At 40.1% G+C, this 24,989-nt stretch overlaps 1 protein-coding gene across 1 annotated transcript in view; it reads left to right on the top strand.

The window, feature by feature from the left end:
* The window catches only part of znf385b (zinc finger protein 385B), a 71,807-nt gene continuing 46,818 nt past the window's right edge, over positions 1–24,989 (top strand). The window contains exons 1-2 of the mRNA XM_067604484.1: positions 1–277; positions 13,866–13,924. The gene's annotated coding sequence lies outside the window, so the exon portion shown is untranslated. The remainder of the gene's footprint in view (positions 278–13,865; positions 13,925–24,989) is intronic.

Raw genomic sequence — 24,989 nt, 5'->3', positions numbered from 1 at the left:
TCGGTGCGGCGCAGAGCGCGCGGCTCCGCTCCTCAGACAGAGTTGATCAGTGTCCGGATACCTGCTGGGATGATCGATGACTGATCAGTCAACCCTGCACGGACTGACAGACAGGAGTAATCAGTATTGATTATTGAGTAATGATCGGCAGCTGACTCTGTGTGTGTGTGTGTGTGTGTGTGTATATGTGTGTATGTGTGCGTGTGTGTGTGCGGAGTTCAGCGCTTCAAACCAACAGGACTCTACTTTCTCCATCTATCCATCACCTCATCCTCCGGTAAGTCACCTTCCTCCTCTTCTTTCTCTCCTCTCCCTCTCTTCTTCCTCCTCTGTTGCTTCTTTCTTTTCTTTTCTTTTTTTGTGTTAGTTGGTTATGAAACAGACTGAACAGCAGCAGCAGAGGCTTTAAACCGCGACTGTACCGGAGACTGGCTCTCTGACTGTCTGTCTGTCTGTTCGGCCGTTCATGTTTGAAATTGTTTCTTTCAGGCTGCTTCTGTCAGTCAAAAGAAGAAAAAAAATAAGTTATACATATGAATGTTTGTTTTCCTGTCTGTCTGTATTTTAGATCAGTTTCTGTCTGTTTTCTGTCTTTATTGTAGGTTAGAGTTTTATGTTTCAGACTAAATGTATATTAATGTAAGTGTCTGTTGGACAGAAGGACCCAGAAGCTTTTCCTTAAATATATGCCTACAGTGTAAAAAATACTCCATCCAAGTGAAAATCCTGCATTCTGATTTTTTTTATCAAGTTTTGCTGATAATATTTAAAGTATGAAAACTAAAAGTACTCATTATGCAGAAAAATGAGTCCTATATGAGTGTTATATGATATATTATATTATTAGATAATTAATAGGCTACTCTTGCATTAATGTGTAAGTAGCCTTTCACTGGTGGAGTGGGATGAGGTGGAGTTAATGACTTGAAATACTGTTTTGTAGTTAAATCTTTAATAATGTGTCATGTTTTATGAGCTGATTACATGTTTTATATGTAAAATCTTATTGTGAAAAAGTGATCTGGAGTAACAAGATGAATATTTATCTCTGAAGTGTTTAACAGTACAAGTACCTCAAATATGTACTAAAATACAATACTTAAATAAATGTACTTAGTTTCATTCCAACACTGACAGCTACATCTGTAAGTTCATTGACTGAAGAACGATAGTGTAATGAAGTACAGTGATGAAATGTAAAGCTGCACATGTTGCTGGTTATTTTGAGGTTTAAAGATTGTATATAATAAATAAATAAAAACTACTAGCCAACAGTATATCAAGTAGGTTACTTAAAAATAACTCCACTTGGACCAGTAGCAACATTGACATAATACTCACACATTGATGCATCATTGATAATAGTTTAACATTAAAATATATAATATAACACTGGCAGAGGTCATTCATCTGTATAATGAATACTTTTACTTTTGATACTTTAATTTTAACAGTAATAATAACATATTTATTCATTAAATGTGTACATTTTTTTATCCTGGACTTTTACTTGTAATGGACTATTTGTTGAGGGGGGAAGATGACTGTGCCTGTTCAAAAAAAAAAAAGTCCAGCATTTTTTCTTCCTCTGAATTTTTTAGTTAATTCTTTGTTAATTTTTTTTTTGTACTTAATAACTGCATGTAGAGCTGCTGCTGTTGGTTGGATGAATCAATGAGTTGATGGACATGAAATTAATTGAAAAACTATTTGGATTATTGATTGATTGTTTAGGTCATTTCTCAGACAAAAATGTGAAACATTATATGGTTGTAGTATGTAGTCATATATGAAAATTTGCTGCTTTTTCTTGTCTTATATCATTGTAAATGGAATATTTTCAGGTTTTGGACTGTTGGTAGGACATAACAAGACACTTGATCACGTTGCCTTGGACTCTAGAAAACAAATTGTAATATTTTTTTCACTGTTTTCTAATATTTTATAAACCAAATGATTAATTAATTGAAAAAATAATCTGACAATTCATCAGTAAAGAAAATAGTAATTGTTAGTTGCAACTATAGATACATGAGTCTCTGTGTCTCTCTCAGTACTTTCTGATGTGGTTTTTTTTATCCTTGTCTTTGTGCTTTTATGCTCAGCTGTATTTATTTGTATTGTTTTGTAATGAAATTAACTGTGTTGTTTTGGAGAGTGAGTCTGGTCGACCTTCTCCTGCAGATTTCTCAGAGTAGAAATGTGAATATATTTTATTCAGTGGTTTTTATCCAGCAGACTGACACACAAAGAGTTGGTTTGACCTTCTTTCTTAAATTTATTTTCTCCAAAACATAAAAAAAGCTGTAATCAAGTTTAAAAACTATAACTGATTCTTTTAAAAGAGAACAGACAGACTGACTGTTGTAATCTTTTGTATGTTTTGAACATGCTTCATTATTGTCAGATAATCCCTGACAAAGCCTACACATGCACACATGCACACATGCACACATGCACGCATGCAGGCATGCAGGCATGCACACACAGACACACATACACACACACATACACACACACACACACACACACACACACACACACACACACACACACACACACACACACTACTTTCCTCTCGCTCTCTCTCTCTCTCTCTTTCTGTCATGGAGATGTTAATTTCACATAGGTGACACCATGTCACGCTCTCTCTCTGTGTGTGTGTTTGTGTGTGTGTGTGTGTCTGATCAGCTGGCCTGTAGCGCCCCCTGCAGCTCAGACAGAAACAGACCCGAAAACAGATTTTTTACCCATAAAATAACCTCTCCTTCACTATCTCCTCCTTTCCTTTCCATACTCACTTACTTCCTGACCTCCTTTTCCTCCCCACCTCTACTTTTCCTACCTTTCCTCTGTGACCTGGAAACTGATTTTAGTGCTGCCATCTCTCCAGCCATCACATATGAAATGAGTAAGACCTCCTTCCTCCCTTCCTACCTAGCAGAAGAGGTTTTCACTCCTGTTTCACTTCCTGTTTAGGTGCTGCCTGCCACTCTTTGTTTGGATGTTTGGACTTTCAGTATACGTGTCTCAGGCCTCTGTGAGTCTAATTAACACTAATCAACTTAATTAAAGTGGAAGTCTTCTGTTTAAGGCAGACAAGGGAAGCTGCAGTCTGAGGAGGAGGGGGAACACATCCACACTGAGCTCAGACTTCACCATCCAATCAGAGGAAAGAACCAGGCATGGAGCAGAGGGCGGAGTCAGAGTAGGTTGAGGATTGTTAAAGGTGCAATATGTAGAATTTTGTGGCATCTAGCGGAACAGACTTAGCAGAAATGGAATATAAAATTCATAAGTATGTTTTGATTAGTGTAGAATCACCTGAGCATAAGAATTATTGTGTTTTCGTTATCTTAGAATGAGCCCTTTATATCTACATAGAGGGCAGGTCCTCTTCCACAGAGCCCGCCATGTAGCACCACCATGTTTCTACAGTAGCCCAGAACAACAAGCTACAACAGCTACAACATTTTGTAGCCACCATAAGCTCTCCTACACACATGGAAGGGGAGGGGACGGGGAGGGATATTCAGTTGGTTGCAATCTGCAACCTCACAGCTAGATGCCACATTAACCACTTTGTAAGTCTGTACAAACCGACTGTTAATACAGTCTAACTAGTTGTAAGACCATAATAACTAGGGATGTGCAGAGAGCCCAGTATTTGTATTTGTATTTGTATGAAAGAGGCTCCCCACACAAGGTCTCCCAGATCATAGATGACTGCGCTGACTACTGAGCTAAAACTGTACCTCATTGCAGACAGATGTCTACCTGTTTATACACCCATAACACAGAGACAGCACAGCATGTAACATGTAGGGAGGAACTTCAAAGGCGATTATTGCTTTGCACTTTTCATTTATTGCCTATTTTTTACAAACTAACTTTGTGGAAAGAAGAAGGGGAACAACAAGTTATGGAGAGTCCCTTGGGAGCACTTTGCATGTGTCAATAGCTCAGCTGTGATTTTTCCAAATTAGGAATAGTGATGTCCAAATAGGGTAATGTGCGTCATGTAGCAGGTGGATGTGACTCCCCTCGTTTAGACTTGCTGATAGACGTAACAGTGGAGGAGAGGACAGAGACTGGCATAGTGATGTAAACGGCCTGCATGCTGGTATTTGGCATGGTTCTTCCTGAAAACAAATAATTTTCAAAATATTTGTATGAAACAAATATTCGTAAAAACCCCATTATTTGTGCTTTGCCAAATAACATATTTGTATTCGGGCACACCCCTTGTAGTAACCTGCTGTTACATTGTACTAAAGGGCTGTTAGACTGCGCTAAATAGTTTTAAGACTGTACTAACCTGATTTTAGTCTGTACAAATTAGTTTAACCTGCTGTTAGACTGTATACTAACTTGTACTAATTATCTTGTGGGGTGTACAAAAGGCTTTTAATGCATACTTACCTGTTGTTAGATAACACTATCTAGCACTAACTGGTTGTTAGTCAGTACAAATTGGCTGTTAGACTATACTACCCTGCCAATAGACTGACTAAGGGGTCGGTAGGTCGCACTAATGAGCTGTTAGACTGCACTAAAAATCTGTGTGAATTTTGAAGTCCATGGCGATAGCACTCTAGCAGGCTGTTACGTTGCATTGTCTAGTTGTACAGTAAAGGTAGATTTATCCTACTGTAACACACTCTCTTGTTCTCCTACACACAAATCAATTTTACCTATTTATAGAACATGACAACATTACTAAATACTGCATATGTGTGTGTGTGAGTGCCAGGACTCCAGCAGTGGGCAGATTGAGAAGCAGCATGTTGTTACGTCAGGACAGATTAGTTTGGAAACCTGCAGAGAGCACACACACACAAGCATGGGTGCAAGCACAAACTGTTGTTTCTGTACTAAATCTGTCCTACCCCTTTGTGCCCTGTGTGTGTGAACTGACAGCAGGCAGGTGTAATGAGCTCATCCTACCAACTTTATTGCTGTTCCGTCAAAAAAGCAGACATGATCAATACATTGATATTAAATTAACGTAATTTTCTTACTATTGCATACGTCATATTTTTTATTGTTTTATATAAATATGATATATGAATCCCAGACAGATCAACATCGGCAATGTCAGTCCACCTTTTCGGTCCAAATTGAAACTACAACTATTGCCATGAAATTTGGTACAAATATCCATACCCAGAGGATGAATCCTAAATCCTGTTTTTTAGTGAAATGTCTCAACAACTATTGGATGGATTGCCATGAAGTTTGGGCACAGACATTCATGTCCCCCTCAGTGTGAATTGTGTTCCTTTAACTTTTTGTCTGTGCCATAATCAGGTCAAAAATGTATTTGTTTAATACTTTGGTTTTTGACCAAACACCTGCAAAACATTTCCATTCCATTCCCATCCACCTCGGCTGTAATTTGTGTTTAGTGCCAATTAGAAAATGTGAGCATGCTAACACACTAAAATAAGAAAATGGTAAACATCATAGCTGCATGTTAGCTACAAGTTCAACAGAAATTAAACTGCATTTTTTTTGTCTGCTACAGCATACATATCTGGTCTGTCCTGTGTTCTCCTTTGAGAAAAAATACAAAATCGAAAGGGAGAATTTTATATTTTTCATGATGGCTTTCCCTAATTTTGCATTAATTTGATAGAATACTAGTAGTTATCCATGTCCTTACAGTGAATCAAACCTTCAATAAAGTGATAATGTGGTCTTCTATCATAGGCAGAACAGACGGTCACACTGAGCCTGATAGCATCCTGCTACACAAGGGCCACAGACTCTGAACACGCATTGACTGTGAGACTCTCGCAATTGGCACTTTTCATACGCTTTCGTGCCACATGCCCATTTTCTCACACAGCGAAAAACAAATTCATAACTAATAACTTCGCTGTGCAAAAAGAGGACACTGACAGCGCACGGACAGATGAGACAGAGCAGCACAGCACAACAGCAGCACCGTCTTTCGTGCAATTCCCAGCAATAGGTTTTTAGGTTAGTTGTGAGGCCATTTCATTCATCCAAATTGTTTGTACTTTGTCGTAATTGTTAAACTTTGCAGATGGCCTTGTGAGTACTGAGAATAGCAACTCTCAGCTTTAACATTGTTTATCCAGGTTTAATTATCCAAATCATATTGTGATATGTTGTAAGGCTATTTCATTTATATAAATTTTTATATCCTTGTTTGACCTTGAAGATGGCCTAGTAGCCGGCAACCAACTACCATTTAAGGCTACATAATGTTTTTAGAAATATAATTTTAAATATGAAATAGCCATTCTTCTGATAATCATGTCCTGTCCTGATTCACACAATTATATACTGTTCTTGATGTATTCCTGGTTTTCATAGCACCCTCAATCTAACTAATCTAGACTAGTGCAGGTAGCTGTTTCTTGACTTAATCCAAGAGCTTAGGTGCTGTAGAAATGCAGGAAATTTGTTTTAAATTACAATTTCTTTCTGGGGGAGGACCCCCAGACCCCTCAACAGTTATGTATCTTTCCAGTTTGCCCCCCACCATTTTAAAACATGACCAGGCGCCCATGGTGAGGAGCATAAATCTTTTTTTTTATTCTGTTTTAAAGAAAAATATATGTAATATCTGAAGTGTATATAAAAAATGTCAAAGTCGAGTGGGTCAATTGACCACGAATTCATTTTATTATGAACAAAAAGAAGTACTACTAAGGTACGCTGTTGAGTTCAGAACAAATGCTGTTAACTAGGTTTCTTCTTTTTGTTCACTGAGTAGTTTTGTTGCTGATGAAGCTCAACACACATTATTGTGTTGACAACAGTGTGTAACGATTTTGTATTGTTTTATTGGTTCCCTGTAATGCAGTAATACTGAGAGTACTGCAGTACATGGAGTACTGTGTTTGAGTGTGTGTGTGTGTGTGTGCACTAAGCTAGGTAGGTGCTGCTTCAATACAAAACGATAACAGCTAGCCACCTCATTACTCCCATTCTGTCTGCTGTGATTTATGGAGCTACCTGTGTGTGTGTGTATGCGTGTGTGTGTGAGAGTCCTGCACCCCATGTTGTCTCAGGAAGTTTTAATTAATTTCCCGTCATGTGACACAGAGGAAGTGATGACAGTAATGAAATGTGATTGGCTGATTATTATCAAAAACACAATTAGTGGCCTGACAGCGAGCTGAGAGAGAGAGGTTAGGAAAGTGTGTGTAAAGAGGACAGAGTGTATAAAGGAAAAGTTGACAGAGTGTGTGTGTGTGTGTGAAAGAGAAAGTGTGTGTGTAAATAGGACGCCAGTGATGAAGTGTTTCCTCGCGACTTGTGTCTCTGTGGTATTATACACACACACTGAGAGGTTGTGAAGGTCACACTGAAACACATACACACACATACACACTGTGTCATCAGTTGGAGGCTGCAGGAAGTAGTCAGGAGTTCAACCTGTGAGACAGTTAGACCACACTAATCAGGCTAAATCTGAAAATGCTGTTTGCATTTGAAGACAACATGCATCCACACAAAACTGTTTATTAGAGCCAACATGTGTTCAGTAGCGGGACAGACAGAGTAGCTATTCTGCTGAGTCTCAGCTTCTGTCTCTTCCTGCTTTTCATCATCACCTATACTGTGTTTTAATACAGCCAAACTTATGACTAAGCTGTTCTGTCATGACAATTGAATGAGCAGAAAATAGTATTTTGACCAGGTCATAATTGTCACCTGTTCATGAGGTGAACAGTAAATAGTAACAAAGCAGTTGATCAAATGGTCAGAGGTCATCTGATGGAATCAACATACGTACAGTTTTATGACAACAACTGTATTGTGTGATTCACATTTAAAATGAGTGATCACAGAGAGGGTTAGAGCAGAACAGAAAGTCCTCTTAAAGGATACTACTTTTCATACTCAATATTTTTGTTATTGTCAACTAATCTCACTAAAAGACCAAAACCAATAATGTGTTAGTCTGCCTCTCTATACTCTCAGATTCTACTACCCTGTCGGTGGTTCCTACTGATGATGTGATTCTTTAAAAACATCTCAAATATATAGCTTCACTCTTAAAATAGCCTTAGCTATTACAGCTGGACACTGTAGTTTTTAGCAAGTTACTCAAACAGGAGGAAATACTGCATTTGTTGGGGACTATTTTCAGCTGCGGATAAATTCACATTTGGTGCTCCAGTGAGTATTTTTGGCAGCCGGATGGTGTGTGGGATTGAGTCAAAATAAACTACAGTGCCTGTTCATGGTTGTGAAGGATCATGTCATCCAGTGCAACAGTGTGGCTCACTGATGTGTTTTTAATAGTTGTTAAACAACAGTGGAGCTCGACGGCACAGAGGAATAAGATGAGAGGTTTTGATATACAAATGACTTGTTAGTAGATCCATTCATTGTTGGATTTGATCTTCATGAGATGTGAATATAACCAACCTTATCTTTTAATTTTACAGCCACATAGCCCCCAGCCAGGGTTACATCATTGTTTTCCATGTCCATGAGGCAGGTGTTTTCAGATTTGTCCACCCTGGAGACATTTTTCAAAAAAACAAACAAAAAAGCCCCCAACAACTGTGTTTTACTATATTGTCATTCATTATCTGTTTATAAACCAGCCTCAAGTTATGAAAGCTGGAAATAAAGTTGATGATAACTATGTCAGTAAGCACTTACAAAAGACCATATATCTGCTTAGAGCAACATTATAGTGTTCTACTATCTATAACTATTAATGAAATGTTTATATGCTGCTTATAAATGTCAAATAGGGGGAGTTCAAATAAAGTGTTACCGTTCAGTTTTTGAGTGTGAAAAACATGGGCTTAGTGTGGACGAAGGGCCACAAATGGAAAGAACAAGATTCGTTTTCAGATTTGTCTGGCTTACTGTAGACATTACTCTCAGACATTCAGTCAGAAAGGCAGACAGACAGCCTCTGTGTGTCAGCAGGAAAATGGCAGTAAAGTTGATCCTATCAAACACAAAGTCACGGTGTCCTTAATGTGAAGGTGAAGGTTGGTCTTTATATAGAAACTGAGACACAATTTCACCCTGTGCATCGTCCTCCTCCTCCTCTCCTCTCCTCTCCTCTCCGCTCCTCTCCTCTCCTCTCCTCTCTTCCCCTCTCCTCTCTATAAACTTCTATAAACTTCCATTTGTAATACAAAATACTTTTAGAGAGTAGAAACGAATGACTCGGTCTTTAAACCCCCTACCTACCAAGGTGTGTGTTTCTGTGTGTGTGTCTCATGTTTCTTCTTCCATTAGTTGAGTGGAGCAGGTTTTGAATGTTTGATGACTCAGCATGTTGAGAAGGAAGTGATGTCATAGCCTTCTTCTCGTCTTTCGGGTCGGGTTAATGTTTGCCCGGCTGCAGCTTCAAGTCCTCATCTTCTGCTGTGAATAGATACTCACCACGTTGTACTCCCACAATATGTTTGTTGTTCTGAGGTTCTGCTCGTTTAGGAGTAATTTGTAGAAATAAAGAATACAGACAGAGAAAACATTCACAGCTTTCCTTTCATGTCAGTCATGGAAGTGATGCTGAATAATAGTGAACAGACCCTTTTCTTGGCAGACATTTTGATTTGTCAAAGCAGGAAAAGCATTAACATTAACGATGGCTCCATTCCATTAATTGTCCCAGGAAGCATGCACAACACCAGAGCCTGGTATTGGCTCACCTAAATGCAATGCAGCCATCATTAATGTTATTATTTACACCTGTTATTTACTCCTGCTTGACAAGTCAAAATGTCTGCTGTGAAAATGTTCAATTGACTGAGAAGCAACAAAGCCAACATCCACAAGTGTAATATTGTGGTTGAGTGTTGGCAATTTCTTCTGTGTTCGTCCACCACAACAGGAAGTGGTCTTTTGGTTTTAGGGATGTTGGCACCCAGAATCAGATCGGTGTAGTTGGCCTGGCTTAGTCTGGCAGCTGTCCTGCAGCCAGGTACACCAGATCTAGGATCAGTTTACACCTTACATGTGATCTCTATCTGGACTCATTATCTGGATAATGACCTCCTATCCATGAGCCTTGTCAACAAACATGGGGAAGTGATGCTGTGGATGGGCAACATTCATTTTTTGTGAGGGATCCACCACTACTAAAGCTAGCAGGAAGAGGCAGAGTTAGGGCAGATTTTTTTCTTATGAATGTGGTCACATTGGACAGATTGCATTTACACCTGCTGAGATCCAATCACAGTGCCAGTCTGACCACCTCCAGATGTGGTCTGGCTGATCGGAGCACATTCCGATCAGTGTGTTCTGAGTGCTTTTACACCTTGCATTAATACACATTTTCCTTATCCAGATATAGATTGCATTTAATGCCAGGTGTAAATGGGCTCCTAGACTGGTGTTGACCCCAGATTGTGGCTGCTTGGGATCACACTGCAGCTGCTGGCAGAGAATACCAACTGATTTTTTTTTTAAAAATCATACATGCATACATCCTTTGTACCTGCTTAACTTGATTAGGGTCATGGGGGGCTGGGGCAGCATGCACTGGGTTAATAATGAGGTATTAGTCTATCACATTTCTAAACAAGGCGACTTATATGTCATTAACAAGCAGGAGATGGTTATAGATAGTCAGAGCCTGGTTCTCCAGGTTCTCCAATCTTCAGTCAGTACCTGGCAGTTTGTCCTGCTATACAATACCTAAAATGTGCAGAGGGTCAACAGTTCATGCTACAGAGATAATCTGTTTGGTGTTGCGTCGGGATGAAGACATTATACTACTGCTACTCTTCCTAATACTGCTACTAATGCATGTAGTAAAACTGCTTTAAGCGGTGTCACCACTGCAACACTAGATGAACGTATCATCTGTGTTCAGGCCATGTCACACTTTAATTATATTCTCTACATTATTACTGTGTTCGCATTCTTTTCTTTACTTATGAAACTACTGCTGTGCAGTTGCCATATTTACTTTTTTCAACTTGCTTCATGTTGTTTTCACTCTCAACGATCAACAACAGCATCAGCAACCTGTAAAAGAAACACAAGCAGTCCAGGTTGACCAATCACAGATCTTGCAGTCCCCATATAGTATCTCTTTAGCAGCCAGAGCCCTGGCGGGTAGTTACATTTTTGAGGAGGAGCATGTCAGTTGTGCTGTAAACCCTTAATGGACAACCATAAATCAGCCTTCAGTGTGGAACTTTTGTCATGTGATGACACCTGAACCAGGTCCATTTGCAGATTGAAGAACTTGGTTTTAGATTTGACTTTAGATTATTTTGTCACACATGCTGTTCCCAAAGCTCAAGACTGAACTTCTGTTCTCAAATACTTTAGAGTGTTTGTTTTCTGCAGACTGACGGTCACCTCAGTGACACAACACACACAGAGTCACAGGGAGGTCAGAGAGGGTCAGTGTTTGTCTGAGGGACACTTCAGCGAGGAAGGGGCAGGGTCAGACAACTGTCAGTAGATGTTCAGTAGAGTGCGAGTGGTAATCTCTATTATTAGACCACAGATTATACTAACTGAGCCACAACACACACATACACATAAACACATAAACACACGCACACACACACACACACACACACACACACACACACACACACACACACACACACACACAAAGACACACACACACACACACACACACACACTCATCTGTGGATTATAATCCCAATCCCACAATCCCCTTCTGGCTCAACCAATCATGTCCCACCAAATCCTGCACAGCCTGCTGGGTAACCTACATGCAGTGGTGTGTGTGTGTGTGTGTATGTTAATCCCTGACAATCCGTAATAGAGGAACATCTGGTTTAATCTCTGTGATTCTAAAGCTTCCTGTTCAGACAGGAAACAGAGTCAGTCGCATTTATGCATGAGTGAAACGCAAGCCGTTACGCCAGCTTCATTGATTAAAGTAGAACTGTATCTGTCCTGTCAGATGTGCGTGAGATGGATGACTGAGAGACATGACTGAAGTGCTTTCTGTGTACACACAACCTCAGAGAAGAGTCTGTATGTCTACATTAATGCTGAGTAATTAGTTCATCAGTCAAAGGACTTCTCTTGACATTGAAACACCAAAGCAACAAAAAAACGGTTACATCTCTTCTTCCTCTTTGAGTTCAGTGAGGTGGTTCATTAGTGACGGGGGCCTCTTGGGTCTGCACCTTTGTTAGCAGGAGCAGTTAGCGCTGAGTTTCACCTTGAACAGTTAAGTGTCGGGTCCTGATGGAGCACAGCAGCTATTTAAAGACAGAACAAGAGTCAGAGTGTCCTGAAGTGAAGGTTGGACAGACAAAACTACCTTGTGTGTGTGTGTGTGTGTGTGTGTGTGTGTGTGTGTGTGTGTGTGTGTGTGTGTGTGTGTGTAATCCCTGCTGCAGTATGTAAACCATACAATATTACGTCTCATACACATAAGAGAGGATTAGAATTCACACAAACACACTCTACATCACTTGTGTGATCCAAACGAAATCCCTGATTCTGTCAAAATGCTTCTGTTCATGCTGAAAGCAACAGAGTGGAATCAGTCATTAATGATCACCCATTAGTAATAATCAGTCACATTAAACCATATTAACTGAGTTGATTAATGTAACCATCATTTCATGTAACTTCATTTCAAAATCAGAAGATATGATAGAGCTCACTGTGGCTGCTCCTTCTTGGTCCATTACTCTCTATAACTTTTAAAACTTATGATCCACTGTCAAAAAATACACTGCGTTTCCTGTTAATGCTTCACAATAAAAGCAGTTTTTAACCATCTTAAGCAGCAGCAGTAGGAAATGTTGGGTTAGCATTAGCAGTAACTTAATACAGCTCTGATACAGCTGTAGGATCAATCAATCAATCAATCAATCTTTATTTATATAGCGCCATATCACAACAGAAGTCATCTCAAGGCACTTTTCACATAGAGCAGGTCAAGACCGTACTCTTTAATTTACAGAGACCCAACAATTCCCCCATGAGCAAGCACTTGGCGACAGCGGTAAGGAAAAACTCCCCTTTAACGGGTAGAAACCTCAAGCAGACCCCGGCTCTTGGTGGGCGGCCATCTGCTTTGACCGGTTGGGTCAAAGCAGGTTAGGATAGTGAACAGTAAACAATGAGGCTGATATATCAATGAGATCAAATTCCAAACAAATTCCAAACAACAGGTTTCTTGTGAACCTGTATGCATGTGAAGCCAATTTCAATCCAGTGCAGCAATGGCTGACTCCACCATTATCAATGAATACTACTGTAGCTTAATGGCTACTACCTAATGAGGCAAACCATAATTTCTGAGGTCCTGGGTAAGGTTAGGGATAATGTGAAAATTGTTAGGTTAAGGTTAGGGGTTAGGCATGAATGGTTTATGGTAAAGGTTTGGTTTGGGTTAGAGTTAGGGTTCAATGTTCTCATTGGGGTTCTATTACGCTGACCTACAGACATGGACTCCGGGTGTTCCTTAAGGGCTTCCAATACCTTGGGACTCAAGGTATTAATTTGTAATTTTTTAATACTTATTTTTTAATAGAATTTTTATTATTTGTTAGTGTATCAAAAGTGAATTACAAAAACAGGTTGAAAGGTAAAGTGAAAATTAACACATCACACACAAAATAAAAGCAAAAAAAATTATCTGGAGTATAGTGTAGGTAGAAGTGTCCAGTGTGATGACAGGCTCAGGGGGAAGGAATGAGACTGTACATATAAAATAAATTGGATAATTATAAGGAAGGTAGGTATGATCAGTAGATGTAGGAATAATTGTGTAGATGTGAGACAGATAATTATTTAAGATGATAACCTGTGAGTGGTTGGGTTAAACAGATCATTGAATACAGAACAACAATAGGACATGGTAGGCCAGTTAATGTTAATCAATTTAATATTTCTATTATTTGCAGGTTGGTGACTTGTCTGGAAGGAATCTAGGAAGCAGCAACAGGACACAGTCAACAATAAGGTAAGGTGTACTACAAGTAGAACACATCCCATGGTGGCTGAAGTTAACAGTTCCATATACAGACTGAAGGAAGGTGGTTAAGTCTGGGGTAGAGTCAGGTGGGGGTAGGTGATAGGTAGGCAAAGGTTAGGCAGAGGTAGGAAGTGGTTGGGGTTGGGGTTGCTGTGATGGTTGTACCCAGTCTCTCAAGTAGTGCATGTGATAGTAGACCACGCTACTGGTTTTGAGGGAAAATGAACCTAGTGTGGGGTGAGCAGCCCCGGTGTATGGGTTAGTAATGAATTTTCTGTTTTATAGTATGTGTTGCGGTGTGGCTGTGTTGGTTGTACATGTTGTGTGAAGGCAGATCGTACCAGTATGTCTTTGAGGTTCTTGTTCTTTTTGAGTGTCGAAATTACTCTGTGATTCTGGAGGGGTGGGTGTTCTTCCTGTATGTTTTGGAAGTTCTGTTTAATGGTTCAATGATATGCTGTGAGGTGTGCCAAGGTGTTGTTCTTGATGGTCCTGATTAATCTTTTGGAGTAACCTCTCTGAGGGTTTTGAAGAGAACTGTGACTGTGTTGTAGGATGCGTTATTGCAGTCTGAAACTATTGGACGACCAGGAGGAACCTCAAAGGGGGTGGTCCAGGCATGGAGGTCTTTGTGGATTTTGGGTAATAGATAGAACTGACAGGGATGTGGGTTATCCAGTCCAAATATGAACTCTCTCTGTTTGGTTGTGATTAACTTGTTGTGATACAGAGATTAACAATGATGAATTTTGGAACCTTTATCAGCTGGTTTGATTATTATATTGGGTTGCTTTTCTAATTGAATTAAGGCGTTGCATTCAGCCTTTGACAAATTGTCCAGAGCATCTGCCAGGAGTTTATGTATACATAGGGCCCACCTGTCTAACTTAATTAGTGTTTGTATCTTCATGTGCAGTTGGGGCATTTTAGGTTCCCACTTGAATGGTTATGTGAAATGGGTGTGATCAAATTGGTTATGAGAATGAAAGTGGTTTATGAGCTTGATTCATCTATGGTAACAATAGATGGGGGGTAGTTCTGAAGGTGTAGTGGGTTGAGGTGTGTCTGTTGGTGGTTGGGGGATGTGTCCCAATGCTCATTCCGGTGGTTGGGTATCAAAGGTATCATGAGGGTTTTGGTGTGAGGAGGCAGTGAGAGACTTGGGGGACTCTCCCAATGGTTGTTGGGATGCCTGGGTATGTAGAAGATGGGGATGGGGAAGTGGGGCCGTCGGTGATGTATGTGTGCCTTTGTGTTCCTGTTGTTCATGGAGGGTGAGCTGCTCTGACAAGGTGCTACGTGAGCCTAGGTATAATGAGAACTCATAGGATGCCTGGAGTCTAGATAGGGGTGGAAACAATAGACTGTATAAAAATATGGACGTAGTTACCGTTACATCACCCGTTGGTTTCTGAAGAGTGGCTTTGAAGCTCAAAGTGAGCCACTCCAGCCGTCGCCATCTTGTCAGTGCATGATGCTGCCTAACTTCCAGCCAATCAAAAATGGGCAAAGAGGCGGGCAAGCCACCTAGCGGCTGGCGGACCTGTCACTCAAAGCAGCCATGTCCTTCATTATGCATAACTTTACGGCTTAATAAAATTTAAACGGGTGAGTTATAAAAAAATTCACCCCCCATACAGTTGTCATGAAGGGAAAAATTAGCTATAGAGATCGAAATCATTTTTTTGTACCAGGCTGTAAACATGTTTATTTCTGCTGTAAAGTTGGACATTTTAACATGGGGGTCTATGAGGAATGACTCGCTTTTGGAGCTAGCCTCAAATGGCCATTCAAGGAACTGCAGTTTTTGGTACTTCCGCTTTGGCTTCATTTTACAGCCCCAGAGGTTGCCGCTTGGTGGAAACTGATCCTCCATCTCGGCTCTATCTACAGGAAGCAGAGGGTTGTCCCGTAGGAGGAGGGGGAGTAGGGTATCTGCAGGGTTTTCCCTGCCTGTCTAACTCAAAGGCCTTTGTATTACCGGCCACTGCCTTGACGGAATGAAAAAGGCAGGACTCAATTGCGAGGGCGGTGCAGCACTCGGACAGTCAACAGTGTGCACATGCTAGAGTTACCTTGTAGTTCATCTTCAAAAGATGCATCAGTTTCAAGCATTTTTTGATTTAATGACTAAATAATTACCTTTGTGAGATGAATATGTAATATATTGTGATTTTTCTACACCGTCACTCAGAGACTAATGTTAGCAGAGCAGCAAACTCCAGCAGTAACAAACAAGACCAGCTGACCAACACACACTGCAGCATTTAACAATGTAAACCAAGTCTGAGGTGAAGACAATAAATCTGTTTCACCTCAAAAACCATGTGCCTATTCAGTGTCAGACAGCAATGGCTTTCCCCAGAGCTAATGTGTGTGAAGATATGGCTGTGTCAATGATGTGTTTATGGTGTACTGACTGTAGAAGTTTGAAGTAATGCCTGCTGATCTGCCTGGTTTCAGGGTCCGGTGGGTGGGTGGGTGGTTGCATGAGTGGGTGGATACGGTGTGTGTCTTTGTGTAGGGGCCTTGCTTGTGTGGAATTTCCATTGTGTGTCCTGTTTGGTGGATGTGTGGTGAGTGTCATGAGTGGTTGTGGGGTGTAGTCGTGTGTGTGTTTTATGTAGTGTTCTATGAAGAAAGTTTTTTCTTAGCATTGGACAGTGAACTTTGAGATACAACTTGGACAGAAAAGTGACGATGAACAAACAGACTGCAGATCACCTTTCATCTAACTGTGTGTGTGTGTGTGTGTGCGTGTGTGCGTGCATGCGTGCATGTGTGTGTCATAGTTTCCCAGTGGACAAACCACAGTGACATCACCAGTTGTGGTGTTACTACACAGCACCTCCATGACAACCAGAAAACAGATGGAAAGGAGGGTAGACCGTTTGCAAACCTGTCTTTTTCACCTATCTAACTCTATGGGTGTTTTCCATTTTGGCTAACATGACTACTCACTCACGTCTCTTCCTCAAGTCATAGCGGCTCCCAGTGAGGATGCGAGAAAGAGATGCGAGGATGGAGTTGTATTTACCAAACGGGACATTCTTGCTCTCTGTAGCATAATTTTTAGGGGCCAGCAATTACTTGAAATAATCATCAACACCGTTTATAAATTTATTGTGGTGTCAGGGTGTCATAGAATGTGACTGATAGAAACAGCACTTATAGATTTATTTATTATAAAAATGTTTTTAAGATATATTAATGATTCAGATTGAGCACACATATAATAGCTTTTATTGTATGAATAAACATGAAAAATGTTTGAGCCTTTCACAAACGTTCAAGATTCACGTTAAAAGGGGTGTAAAAACCCTTCCACATAGTATATACTTGTGGTCTCTCCTCTGAGACACATTTCAGGGATTGGAACATCATTGGCTGAAGGAAGGGAGGAAGCATAATTAGCTGAATGGAAAGCACCCTATGTGTCCTCCAAGGTGTCTTCAGGTTTCAGCCTCCTGCAGCTCTTCAGATTCACTGCAGCCTGAACATGAATGAATGTGATCTCATCAGACTGGCTGTTGTTAGTGCCATTGTGATGTTTGAATTTTAATGACTTTAAGGATTTAAAACAGCATCTGAGCAGGAAAATTGTGTTTGTTTTCATAACTAGCATGAATAATTTCAGTAAGAGTGAAACTGATATTGAGCAGTCTGTTTTCTGTGTTTGTTGTATTGTCTGTATTAGCAGTGCATTTTGTTATGCCGCATAGCCTATGTGATGTCAAATTGGTGAATATGTTATCTCCATTTGATTGAGTTTTGTTGCAGTGCATTTAGCTCTCTGGGCGACCATAGATATTACCATCCACATAACACAAATTAGAGGAATACATCAATATTGAATTTAATCAAGATTGGTTTCTGCATGATAATGTTTCACAGGCATCAAACAGTATATCATTACATCAATAAACTGCACCGTTGATAAAAAAAATTATACAGAATGTGGATGTTTTCTATCTAATTGCTGGCATCTTTAGTAGTTTTCTCTGTGACATGCTTAATTATAGGTTAGAATCACCATTTAACAACAATGAAGCAGTTTTTGCTTTGGAAGGAAAATGTGAGGTGTGTGAAGAGTGAGCCAGGAAAATGAACCATCTGTTTAAGTATTTTGCCCTGAATTCAGCCTGGCAGGTATTTCTTCCTCCCAACAAGCTCAATTAAACCAATGATAAGTTAGTGGTTTCAGGTCAGAGCTGCTCCTGTTATGATTTTCAGTTTAGAAATGGTTTGCTCAGATTGAGCCTGCTGGAGGTCATATACAGCCTGTGAGAAGAAGTTCTGCCTTAGAAGCCATCTTGAAGAAAAAAAAAGCACCAGAGATCAACCAGGGAAAGTCAAGGTTTAATTTTATTTGACCTGGATTTCTGTTGTCGGTTCTGTAAAAAATGTACTTTATGAGAAAAAATAGAAATTATTGGTCTAATTTAAATATATATATTTTTTTAAATATATCAGAAACAAAGCTGCACATTAAGGCGATGGTTTGAATTTCCTTTTGATTGTAGGATCTCATATTCCTGCGGGATGAATATACAAACATCAAATTGTATCTAGTAGTTAGTTTCAGCCTCGCTGCTGCTGCAGGTCACTGCTCTGTATTGTGTGTGTGTGTGTGTGTGTGTGTGTTTGTGTGTGTGTGTGCGTGTGTGTTTGACCACTGTTATTACCAGCTACTGGCCTCAGGGTGAGAGACAGCCACTCTAAGACCTCTCTCTCTGTCTTTTCACATCTCCATTAGTTTCTTTGTCCCGTCGTCCCCTCAGGTTAGTGTGTGTGCATGTGTGTATATGTGTGTGTGTCTGTGTGTGTGTGTGTGTATGTTGTGCACAGTCTCTCTTAGGGAACAGGGACATACATTAGTGCTCCCCCCACACAAACCCACCCCAACTACCAGGATTCAGAGCTTTTGACCAATCAGCTTCTTGTTTGTCCACACGCTGACATACAAACAGCTAGATAAGATTAGATAAGATGTCTAATGGGGAAAACCTTGTATCTCCAGGTTTAGTGATTTCCCATGTTGTCAGATAAGTTGAAGGGTAACACGCCTCTATGGACTGAAATAAAACTTCAGACCAGAACAATGGCTCATACAAGCCTTTCATACCCCACTGAACAATAAAATGCACTGCAGTTGCCTTTTAATTCCTCAAAAGCTGACATACATAGCAGTCAAATAGTATTCATTATAGTACATCATGTTGAGTGAAGCTTGCAATGGTTAATTTTTTTTTATAAAGGCATGTTTTTTCTTACTGTAACATAGGTCTTCTCTCTTATGAGATTTCTTGTTATTGCGTTCCATTCCTAAAAGAAAAAATCAGTTGCCAAAAGTGAGAAATTGATATTCTATATTTTTATCATCTCACACTCTTCCTGTCAGTGCATTGTCGTGGAAATTTTCCATCGTTGTTCAAGAACCACACAGAGACATAATGAAAGCATTAAACATTGTTACTTGCTGAAACAGTTGTACACACTGTACAATCCATTACACAATCAGTAACAATTATACAAATGTCCAAATTCAAAAACACAAAACAAAAATACAATTATCTTGTATTTTTGGAAAGAAAGCATGTGGTTCAGCTGGCCCTTTCTCTAAAGCTTGTGAACACAAACCAGACAGCTTTATACCTCTCCAAGTAAGTTAAAAACAGTCAGGTCCCTAAATGGACATGTTACAACTGTTACATCTTCTTACAAGCAAGTATGGTCATGGATGATCCCACAGAGACCTCATGGTCAATCAATAACTTCAAACAAGGACATCCTTCAAATTTAGCTTGTTTAGGTACCTCATGAGCCAGACAGTTTCTAAGACAATAGGCTTAAGGCAATGTTACATCTAGCTAACCCCAGAGGATAAGCAACCAACCCTCAGATAGAAACAAGGTCAAGAGTTCAACTAGCCTAGGTTTAGGAGTAACTCAGTGTCACAATGACATTACATTACATCACATTGAAGTGATTGACCCCTTAGTTTGAAAACAACATTTGTAACTACAGTGCTGCTTGAAAGTTTGTGAACCCTTTAGAATTTTCTGTATTTCTGCATAAATATGACCTAAAACGTGATCAGATATTTGCACAAGGTCTAAAACTAGATAAAGTGAACCCAATTAAACTGACTTGACTTACTTGACTTAATCCTCTTTACCCCGTTGAGGGGCATAGGGCGTCTACCAGAGCTCTCCATCTCACTCTCTTCTGGGCCTGGGTCTTTGCTTCTTGCCAGCTCAATCCGATGTTCTTCAGGTCTTGGAGTGTGGAACATCTCCAGGTGTTTCTCGACCTACCGGCTTTCCTCTCCCCCTGCAGGTTGGAATCCAGGGCCTGTCTAGTGATGTTGTTTGAGTCCTTCCTCAGGGTATGCCCTATCCAGTTCCACTTTCTCCTTTTGATGGTGGTAGCTATGCTTTCCTGGTTTGTTATCCTCCACAGCTCCTCATTTGTGGTTTTGGTGGGCCACCACAGCTTGAGGATGTAGCGCAGGCATTTGTTAACAAACACTTGGATCTTGCTTGTGAGGCCCTCGGTAGTCTTCCACGTTTTGGAGCCATAGAGCAGGATAGTCTTCACATTGGTAGTGAAGATCCGTAGCTTGGTGTTGTTGGAGAGTTGTTTGGACAACCAGATTGGCCTGAGTATCTTGAATGCTACCTGTGCTTTGCTGATGCTTGCCTCAATGTCCCTGTCTGCTCCTCCATCCTTGCTGATGTTACTCCCCAGGTAGGTAAAATGCTCCACGTCCTCTATGGCCTCTCCCCTGAGTGTGATTGGATCATGTGTTTTCAGATTTACCCTCATGGTCTTGGTTTTACCGGTGTTGATCTAGAGTCCAAGCTGGTCACTATTAGTCTGTAGCCTATCTGTCTTCTGTTGCATGTGTGTATGGTTTTCAGAGACTAGTGCAAAGTCATCTGCAAAATCAAGGTCCTCGAGCTGTGTAAACAGGGTCCACTGGATTCCTGTCCGTTGATTTTCAGTTGTTCTTCTCATGATCCCGTCAATGGCAATGAGGAAAATCAGAGGAGAAAGAAGACAACCCTGCCTCACCCCTGTTGTGATGGCAAAGGTGTCTGACAGTTTCCCCTTGCAGATCACCCAGCCATTGAAATCCTGGTACATGTTCTTTATTAAGTTGATGATCTTAGAGGGTAGGCCATAGTGACCTAAGAGCTTCCAGAGCACTTCCCTATCTAAGCTGTCAAAGGCTTTTTCAATTAAACAAATGAGACAAAAAACTTTTTCATTTATTTATTGAGGAAAATTATCCAATCTAACATATTTGTGTGAGGCAAAAGTATGTGAATCCTTGCTTTCAGTAACTGGTGTGACCCCCTTTTGTAGCAATAACTTCAACCAAACGTTTCCAGTAACTGTTAATCAGACCTGTACATCAGCTTGGAATTTTAACCCATTTCTCCTTACAGAACAGTCTCAACTCAGGGATGTTGGTGGGCTTCTTTGCATGAACCGCCTGCTTCAGGTCCTTCCACAGCATTTCTATAGGATTCAGGTCAGGACTTTGACTTGTCCATTCCAAAACATTAACTTTCTTCTGCCCTAACCATTCTTTGGTAGAGCAACTTGTGTGTTTAGTGTCGTTGTCTTACTGCATGACCCACTTGCTGTTGAGCTTCAATTCATGGATGGATACCTTGACATGTTCCTGTAGAATTTGCTGGTACAGAACTCATAGCTCATTCATTGATTGCAAGCTGTCCTGGTCCAGAGGCAGCAAAGCAGCCCAAACCATGATACTACCACCACCATGTTTCACAGATGGGTTAAGGTTCTTATGCTGGAGTACAGTGCTTGCTCATCGCCAAACATAACGCTTCGCATTAAAGCCTAAAAGTTTGATTTTGGTCTCATCCATCCACAGAACATTGTTCCAATCGCCTTCTGGCTTATCCACGTGGTCTTGAGTGAATCATAGATAGCAGTAATGTTCTTTTTGGAGAGAAGTGGCTTTCTCCTTGCAATGCTGCCATGCATACCATTGATGTTCAATGTTCTACTGATGGTGGACTCATGAACATTGACTGTAGCCACTGCAAGAGAGGCCTTTAGTTTCCTAAATATTACCCTGGGGTCTCTGGTGGCCTCCCGGAGTATTACATGCCTGCTCTTGGTGTGATCACTGTTGTTCGACCACTCCTGGTGAGGGTAGCAATGGTGTTGGATGTCTACACGATCTGCCTGACAGATCGACTGGTGGAGTCCAAACTCTTGAAATGGTTTTGTAAGCCTTTCCAGGTGGTGAGCATCAACAACTCTTCTTTTAAGTCCTCAGAAATATCCTTTGTTTGAGCCATGACACACTTCCACAAACCTGTGTTGTGAAGCTCAGACTTTGATAGTGAAGACCCAGATTCCTCTTCTTTAAATAAGGCAGGGCCTCCCAGACTCACACTTGATTCTCATCCCATTGATTGAAACACCCCACTCTAATTTCCCCTTCAAATGAATTGACAATCCCAGAGGTTCACATACTTTTGCCACACACAAATATGTAACATTGGATCATTTTCCTCAGTAAATAAAGGAAAGCTAATTAGCCAGTCGGCTGTACCAGATTAAACAGCTAAAATCTGCCAACAAACACCACAGTAGCCCAGTTTAGATGCTGAATTGTGTGCGTTCTGGTCAGGCTCAACAAGGAACATAATATGTAGCTGCCGTTGTGTGAGTCTTACCTTTTGTGACCAAAGCTAGCTATAAGAAGTTGAGCAATTACATCTAGATGTAGTTGGGCTTACCTCAAAGAGCTCTGGACTGGGTGGCACCAGCTATTCGTAAATCATAAATCTACTGCTAAGTTTGTGTGTAAAGTTCTTCCTAAGTTTGTAGAAACAGCTTCTTACAAACTAGTCATTGATTAAATCTGGTTGCACTGTTAAAACCAAAAAGGAAAATGTCTGAAAGAAGTCAACAGGAAGTCATTGTAGCATCACAAGTTGTAGCATAACTTCCAAAAATAACAGATTTAGGGGCCAAAAGAAATTAAACATAACACTTAGGTATGACTTTGTTGTATTTATATACTGTCTGCATACATGGACAATATGTGTTTCAGTTAAGCTAGAGGATAATATCAATTTAGAATCAGCGGGAAATATTGGATTATGCTAACCGAGGTGAAGGTATTAGGTAATTTAGCCTGGCATAATGTTTTGTAATCTAAGGTTTAAAATACAATTGCTACAAAAAAACTAGTTTGCATAAATCTCCACGCAGAAATAATTACATTATAAGTTTGAACATACAAACAGCTATAACAGGGTTGCCAACTTTGGGTACCTGGCTGGAGTGAGTTTTGATGCCATGGGCTATGCGCACTTATTCATGTGCACACATCTGGACTCAATTCACCATCAGGGTTTAAAAGAATACACAGTTTGCACATATGATGAGAATGGGAGCTTAGGTCTAAGATTTAAGGATATAGCCTGACTACACCACCCCGGGAATTCACAATATTAGACATACACTAACCCAATAAAGGGCAGACAGGTTTGTTCATTGATTAAAGTCAAAGACATGTTGTTTCCAATATCAAAACCACAATGTTTTATTGAATGTTCACCAGTTAAAAAGGCAATAACAAGGGTTTACACACACACATGCACTCACTCACTCATGACCACACTCACTTAGCCAAATACATGAACACATACATACGCACACACACACAGCCAAATATATACATGAACACTCACTCACTCAGCCAAATACTGTATACATCGGTGTTCTTCACTATTTTTTTCATGGTACCACATTGGCAGGACGGAGAGCCAGACTAACCATGAAGTAAATCTGCCTACTAATTTATCATCCCACCACATACAATAATGTAGCCAAGACAATCTGAATCAAAAAATAGGTTTACCTTAATACGGGGATGAGCAAAGGCATACATTTCCTTGACTTTCTTCATGTTATATTTGTGGTGTGTTGTTACAATCCTTGTGAATTATGTGTATTGGTTGCATTATCATAATTAGGGATAGGTATCATTAGGATTTTATCAATAATGCTACTGTTACTGATGCCCCTTATTGGTCTGGTATTAGCCTAACCAGCGTGCTGTGGTTGTGTAAAATACTGGCAGTAGATGGGACACTGCAGGCAAAGCAGTTGAAAATATCACTTTTCTACAAATTGCTTGTTGAACAGGTGGTTTGATAAAGTACTTGACTTACTTACTGGACTTTTTACTTGTAAAGGTTCTGTTGTGAGCGTTATTGTCATCGACTCAAGTAAAACATTATCTTTCACTTCACCTGGTTCACTCATACCTGTCAACACTGGGCTTTGAAAATAAGGGAGATTTTCTGGGACCCCACCTGACCGTAATTTTTACATTATAAAAAGGGTTTTCTCTCTCCGCTCCAGAGATCTAATCAGCAGGTGCCTGAACTGCTTGCCCTGCTTTAATTGAATGGACAGTTGATGTTTTCTTTTGTGGCTTCTTGGGTGCACTTATGTTTAACAAACCTATCATGGTTAACATCATTTTTCCCACCATGACCAACAAAAAAAGAGGTAAACAACCTTTTAACAGCATAAGAAAACATCATGTTAATAGAGTTGTTGTGTAGTGCTAGTGCCTGTATTAAAAGCTTTGTAAGTCCTTTTATAGCAGGTTTCAATCTTGTTTTTGACTTTTGTTAATGGGGATGCCCTTTAGTTTACATTTGGATAACAGATTGTACCTTTAAAAACATTTACCAGAACAGTAATTCATCTAGATACAGGTGTAAGTTCCTTACCAGTTTTCTTGCTTTGAATTTGTTCATGTCTCTCCATCAGCTGACACCTGGGCTGCTTCTATGTGTTTCTCTTTCATCCTTAAACTTTTTCTTTCAATCCTGAATCAGTTCTTTACTTTCTCCTTGTTTGTAATGGTGTCTTTCAACACCATTACAACCTGCAATTCTTCCTTGATTTTGTCTCCTCTTGCCAAATTCCTTCATTCACTCTGAAAATAAAAAAGCCTTCCTTTACAAATCTGAGTGAGCATGAA

The sequence above is a fragment of the Thunnus thynnus genome, chromosome 11 (assembly GCF_963924715.1).
Source record: "Thunnus thynnus chromosome 11, fThuThy2.1, whole genome shotgun sequence".
In the NCBI taxonomy this organism is placed as follows: Eukaryota; Metazoa; Chordata; class Actinopteri; order Scombriformes; family Scombridae; genus Thunnus; species Thunnus thynnus.
The sequence above is the reverse complement of the archived record's forward strand: the minus strand, read 5'-3'. Positions and strand labels throughout refer to the sequence as shown.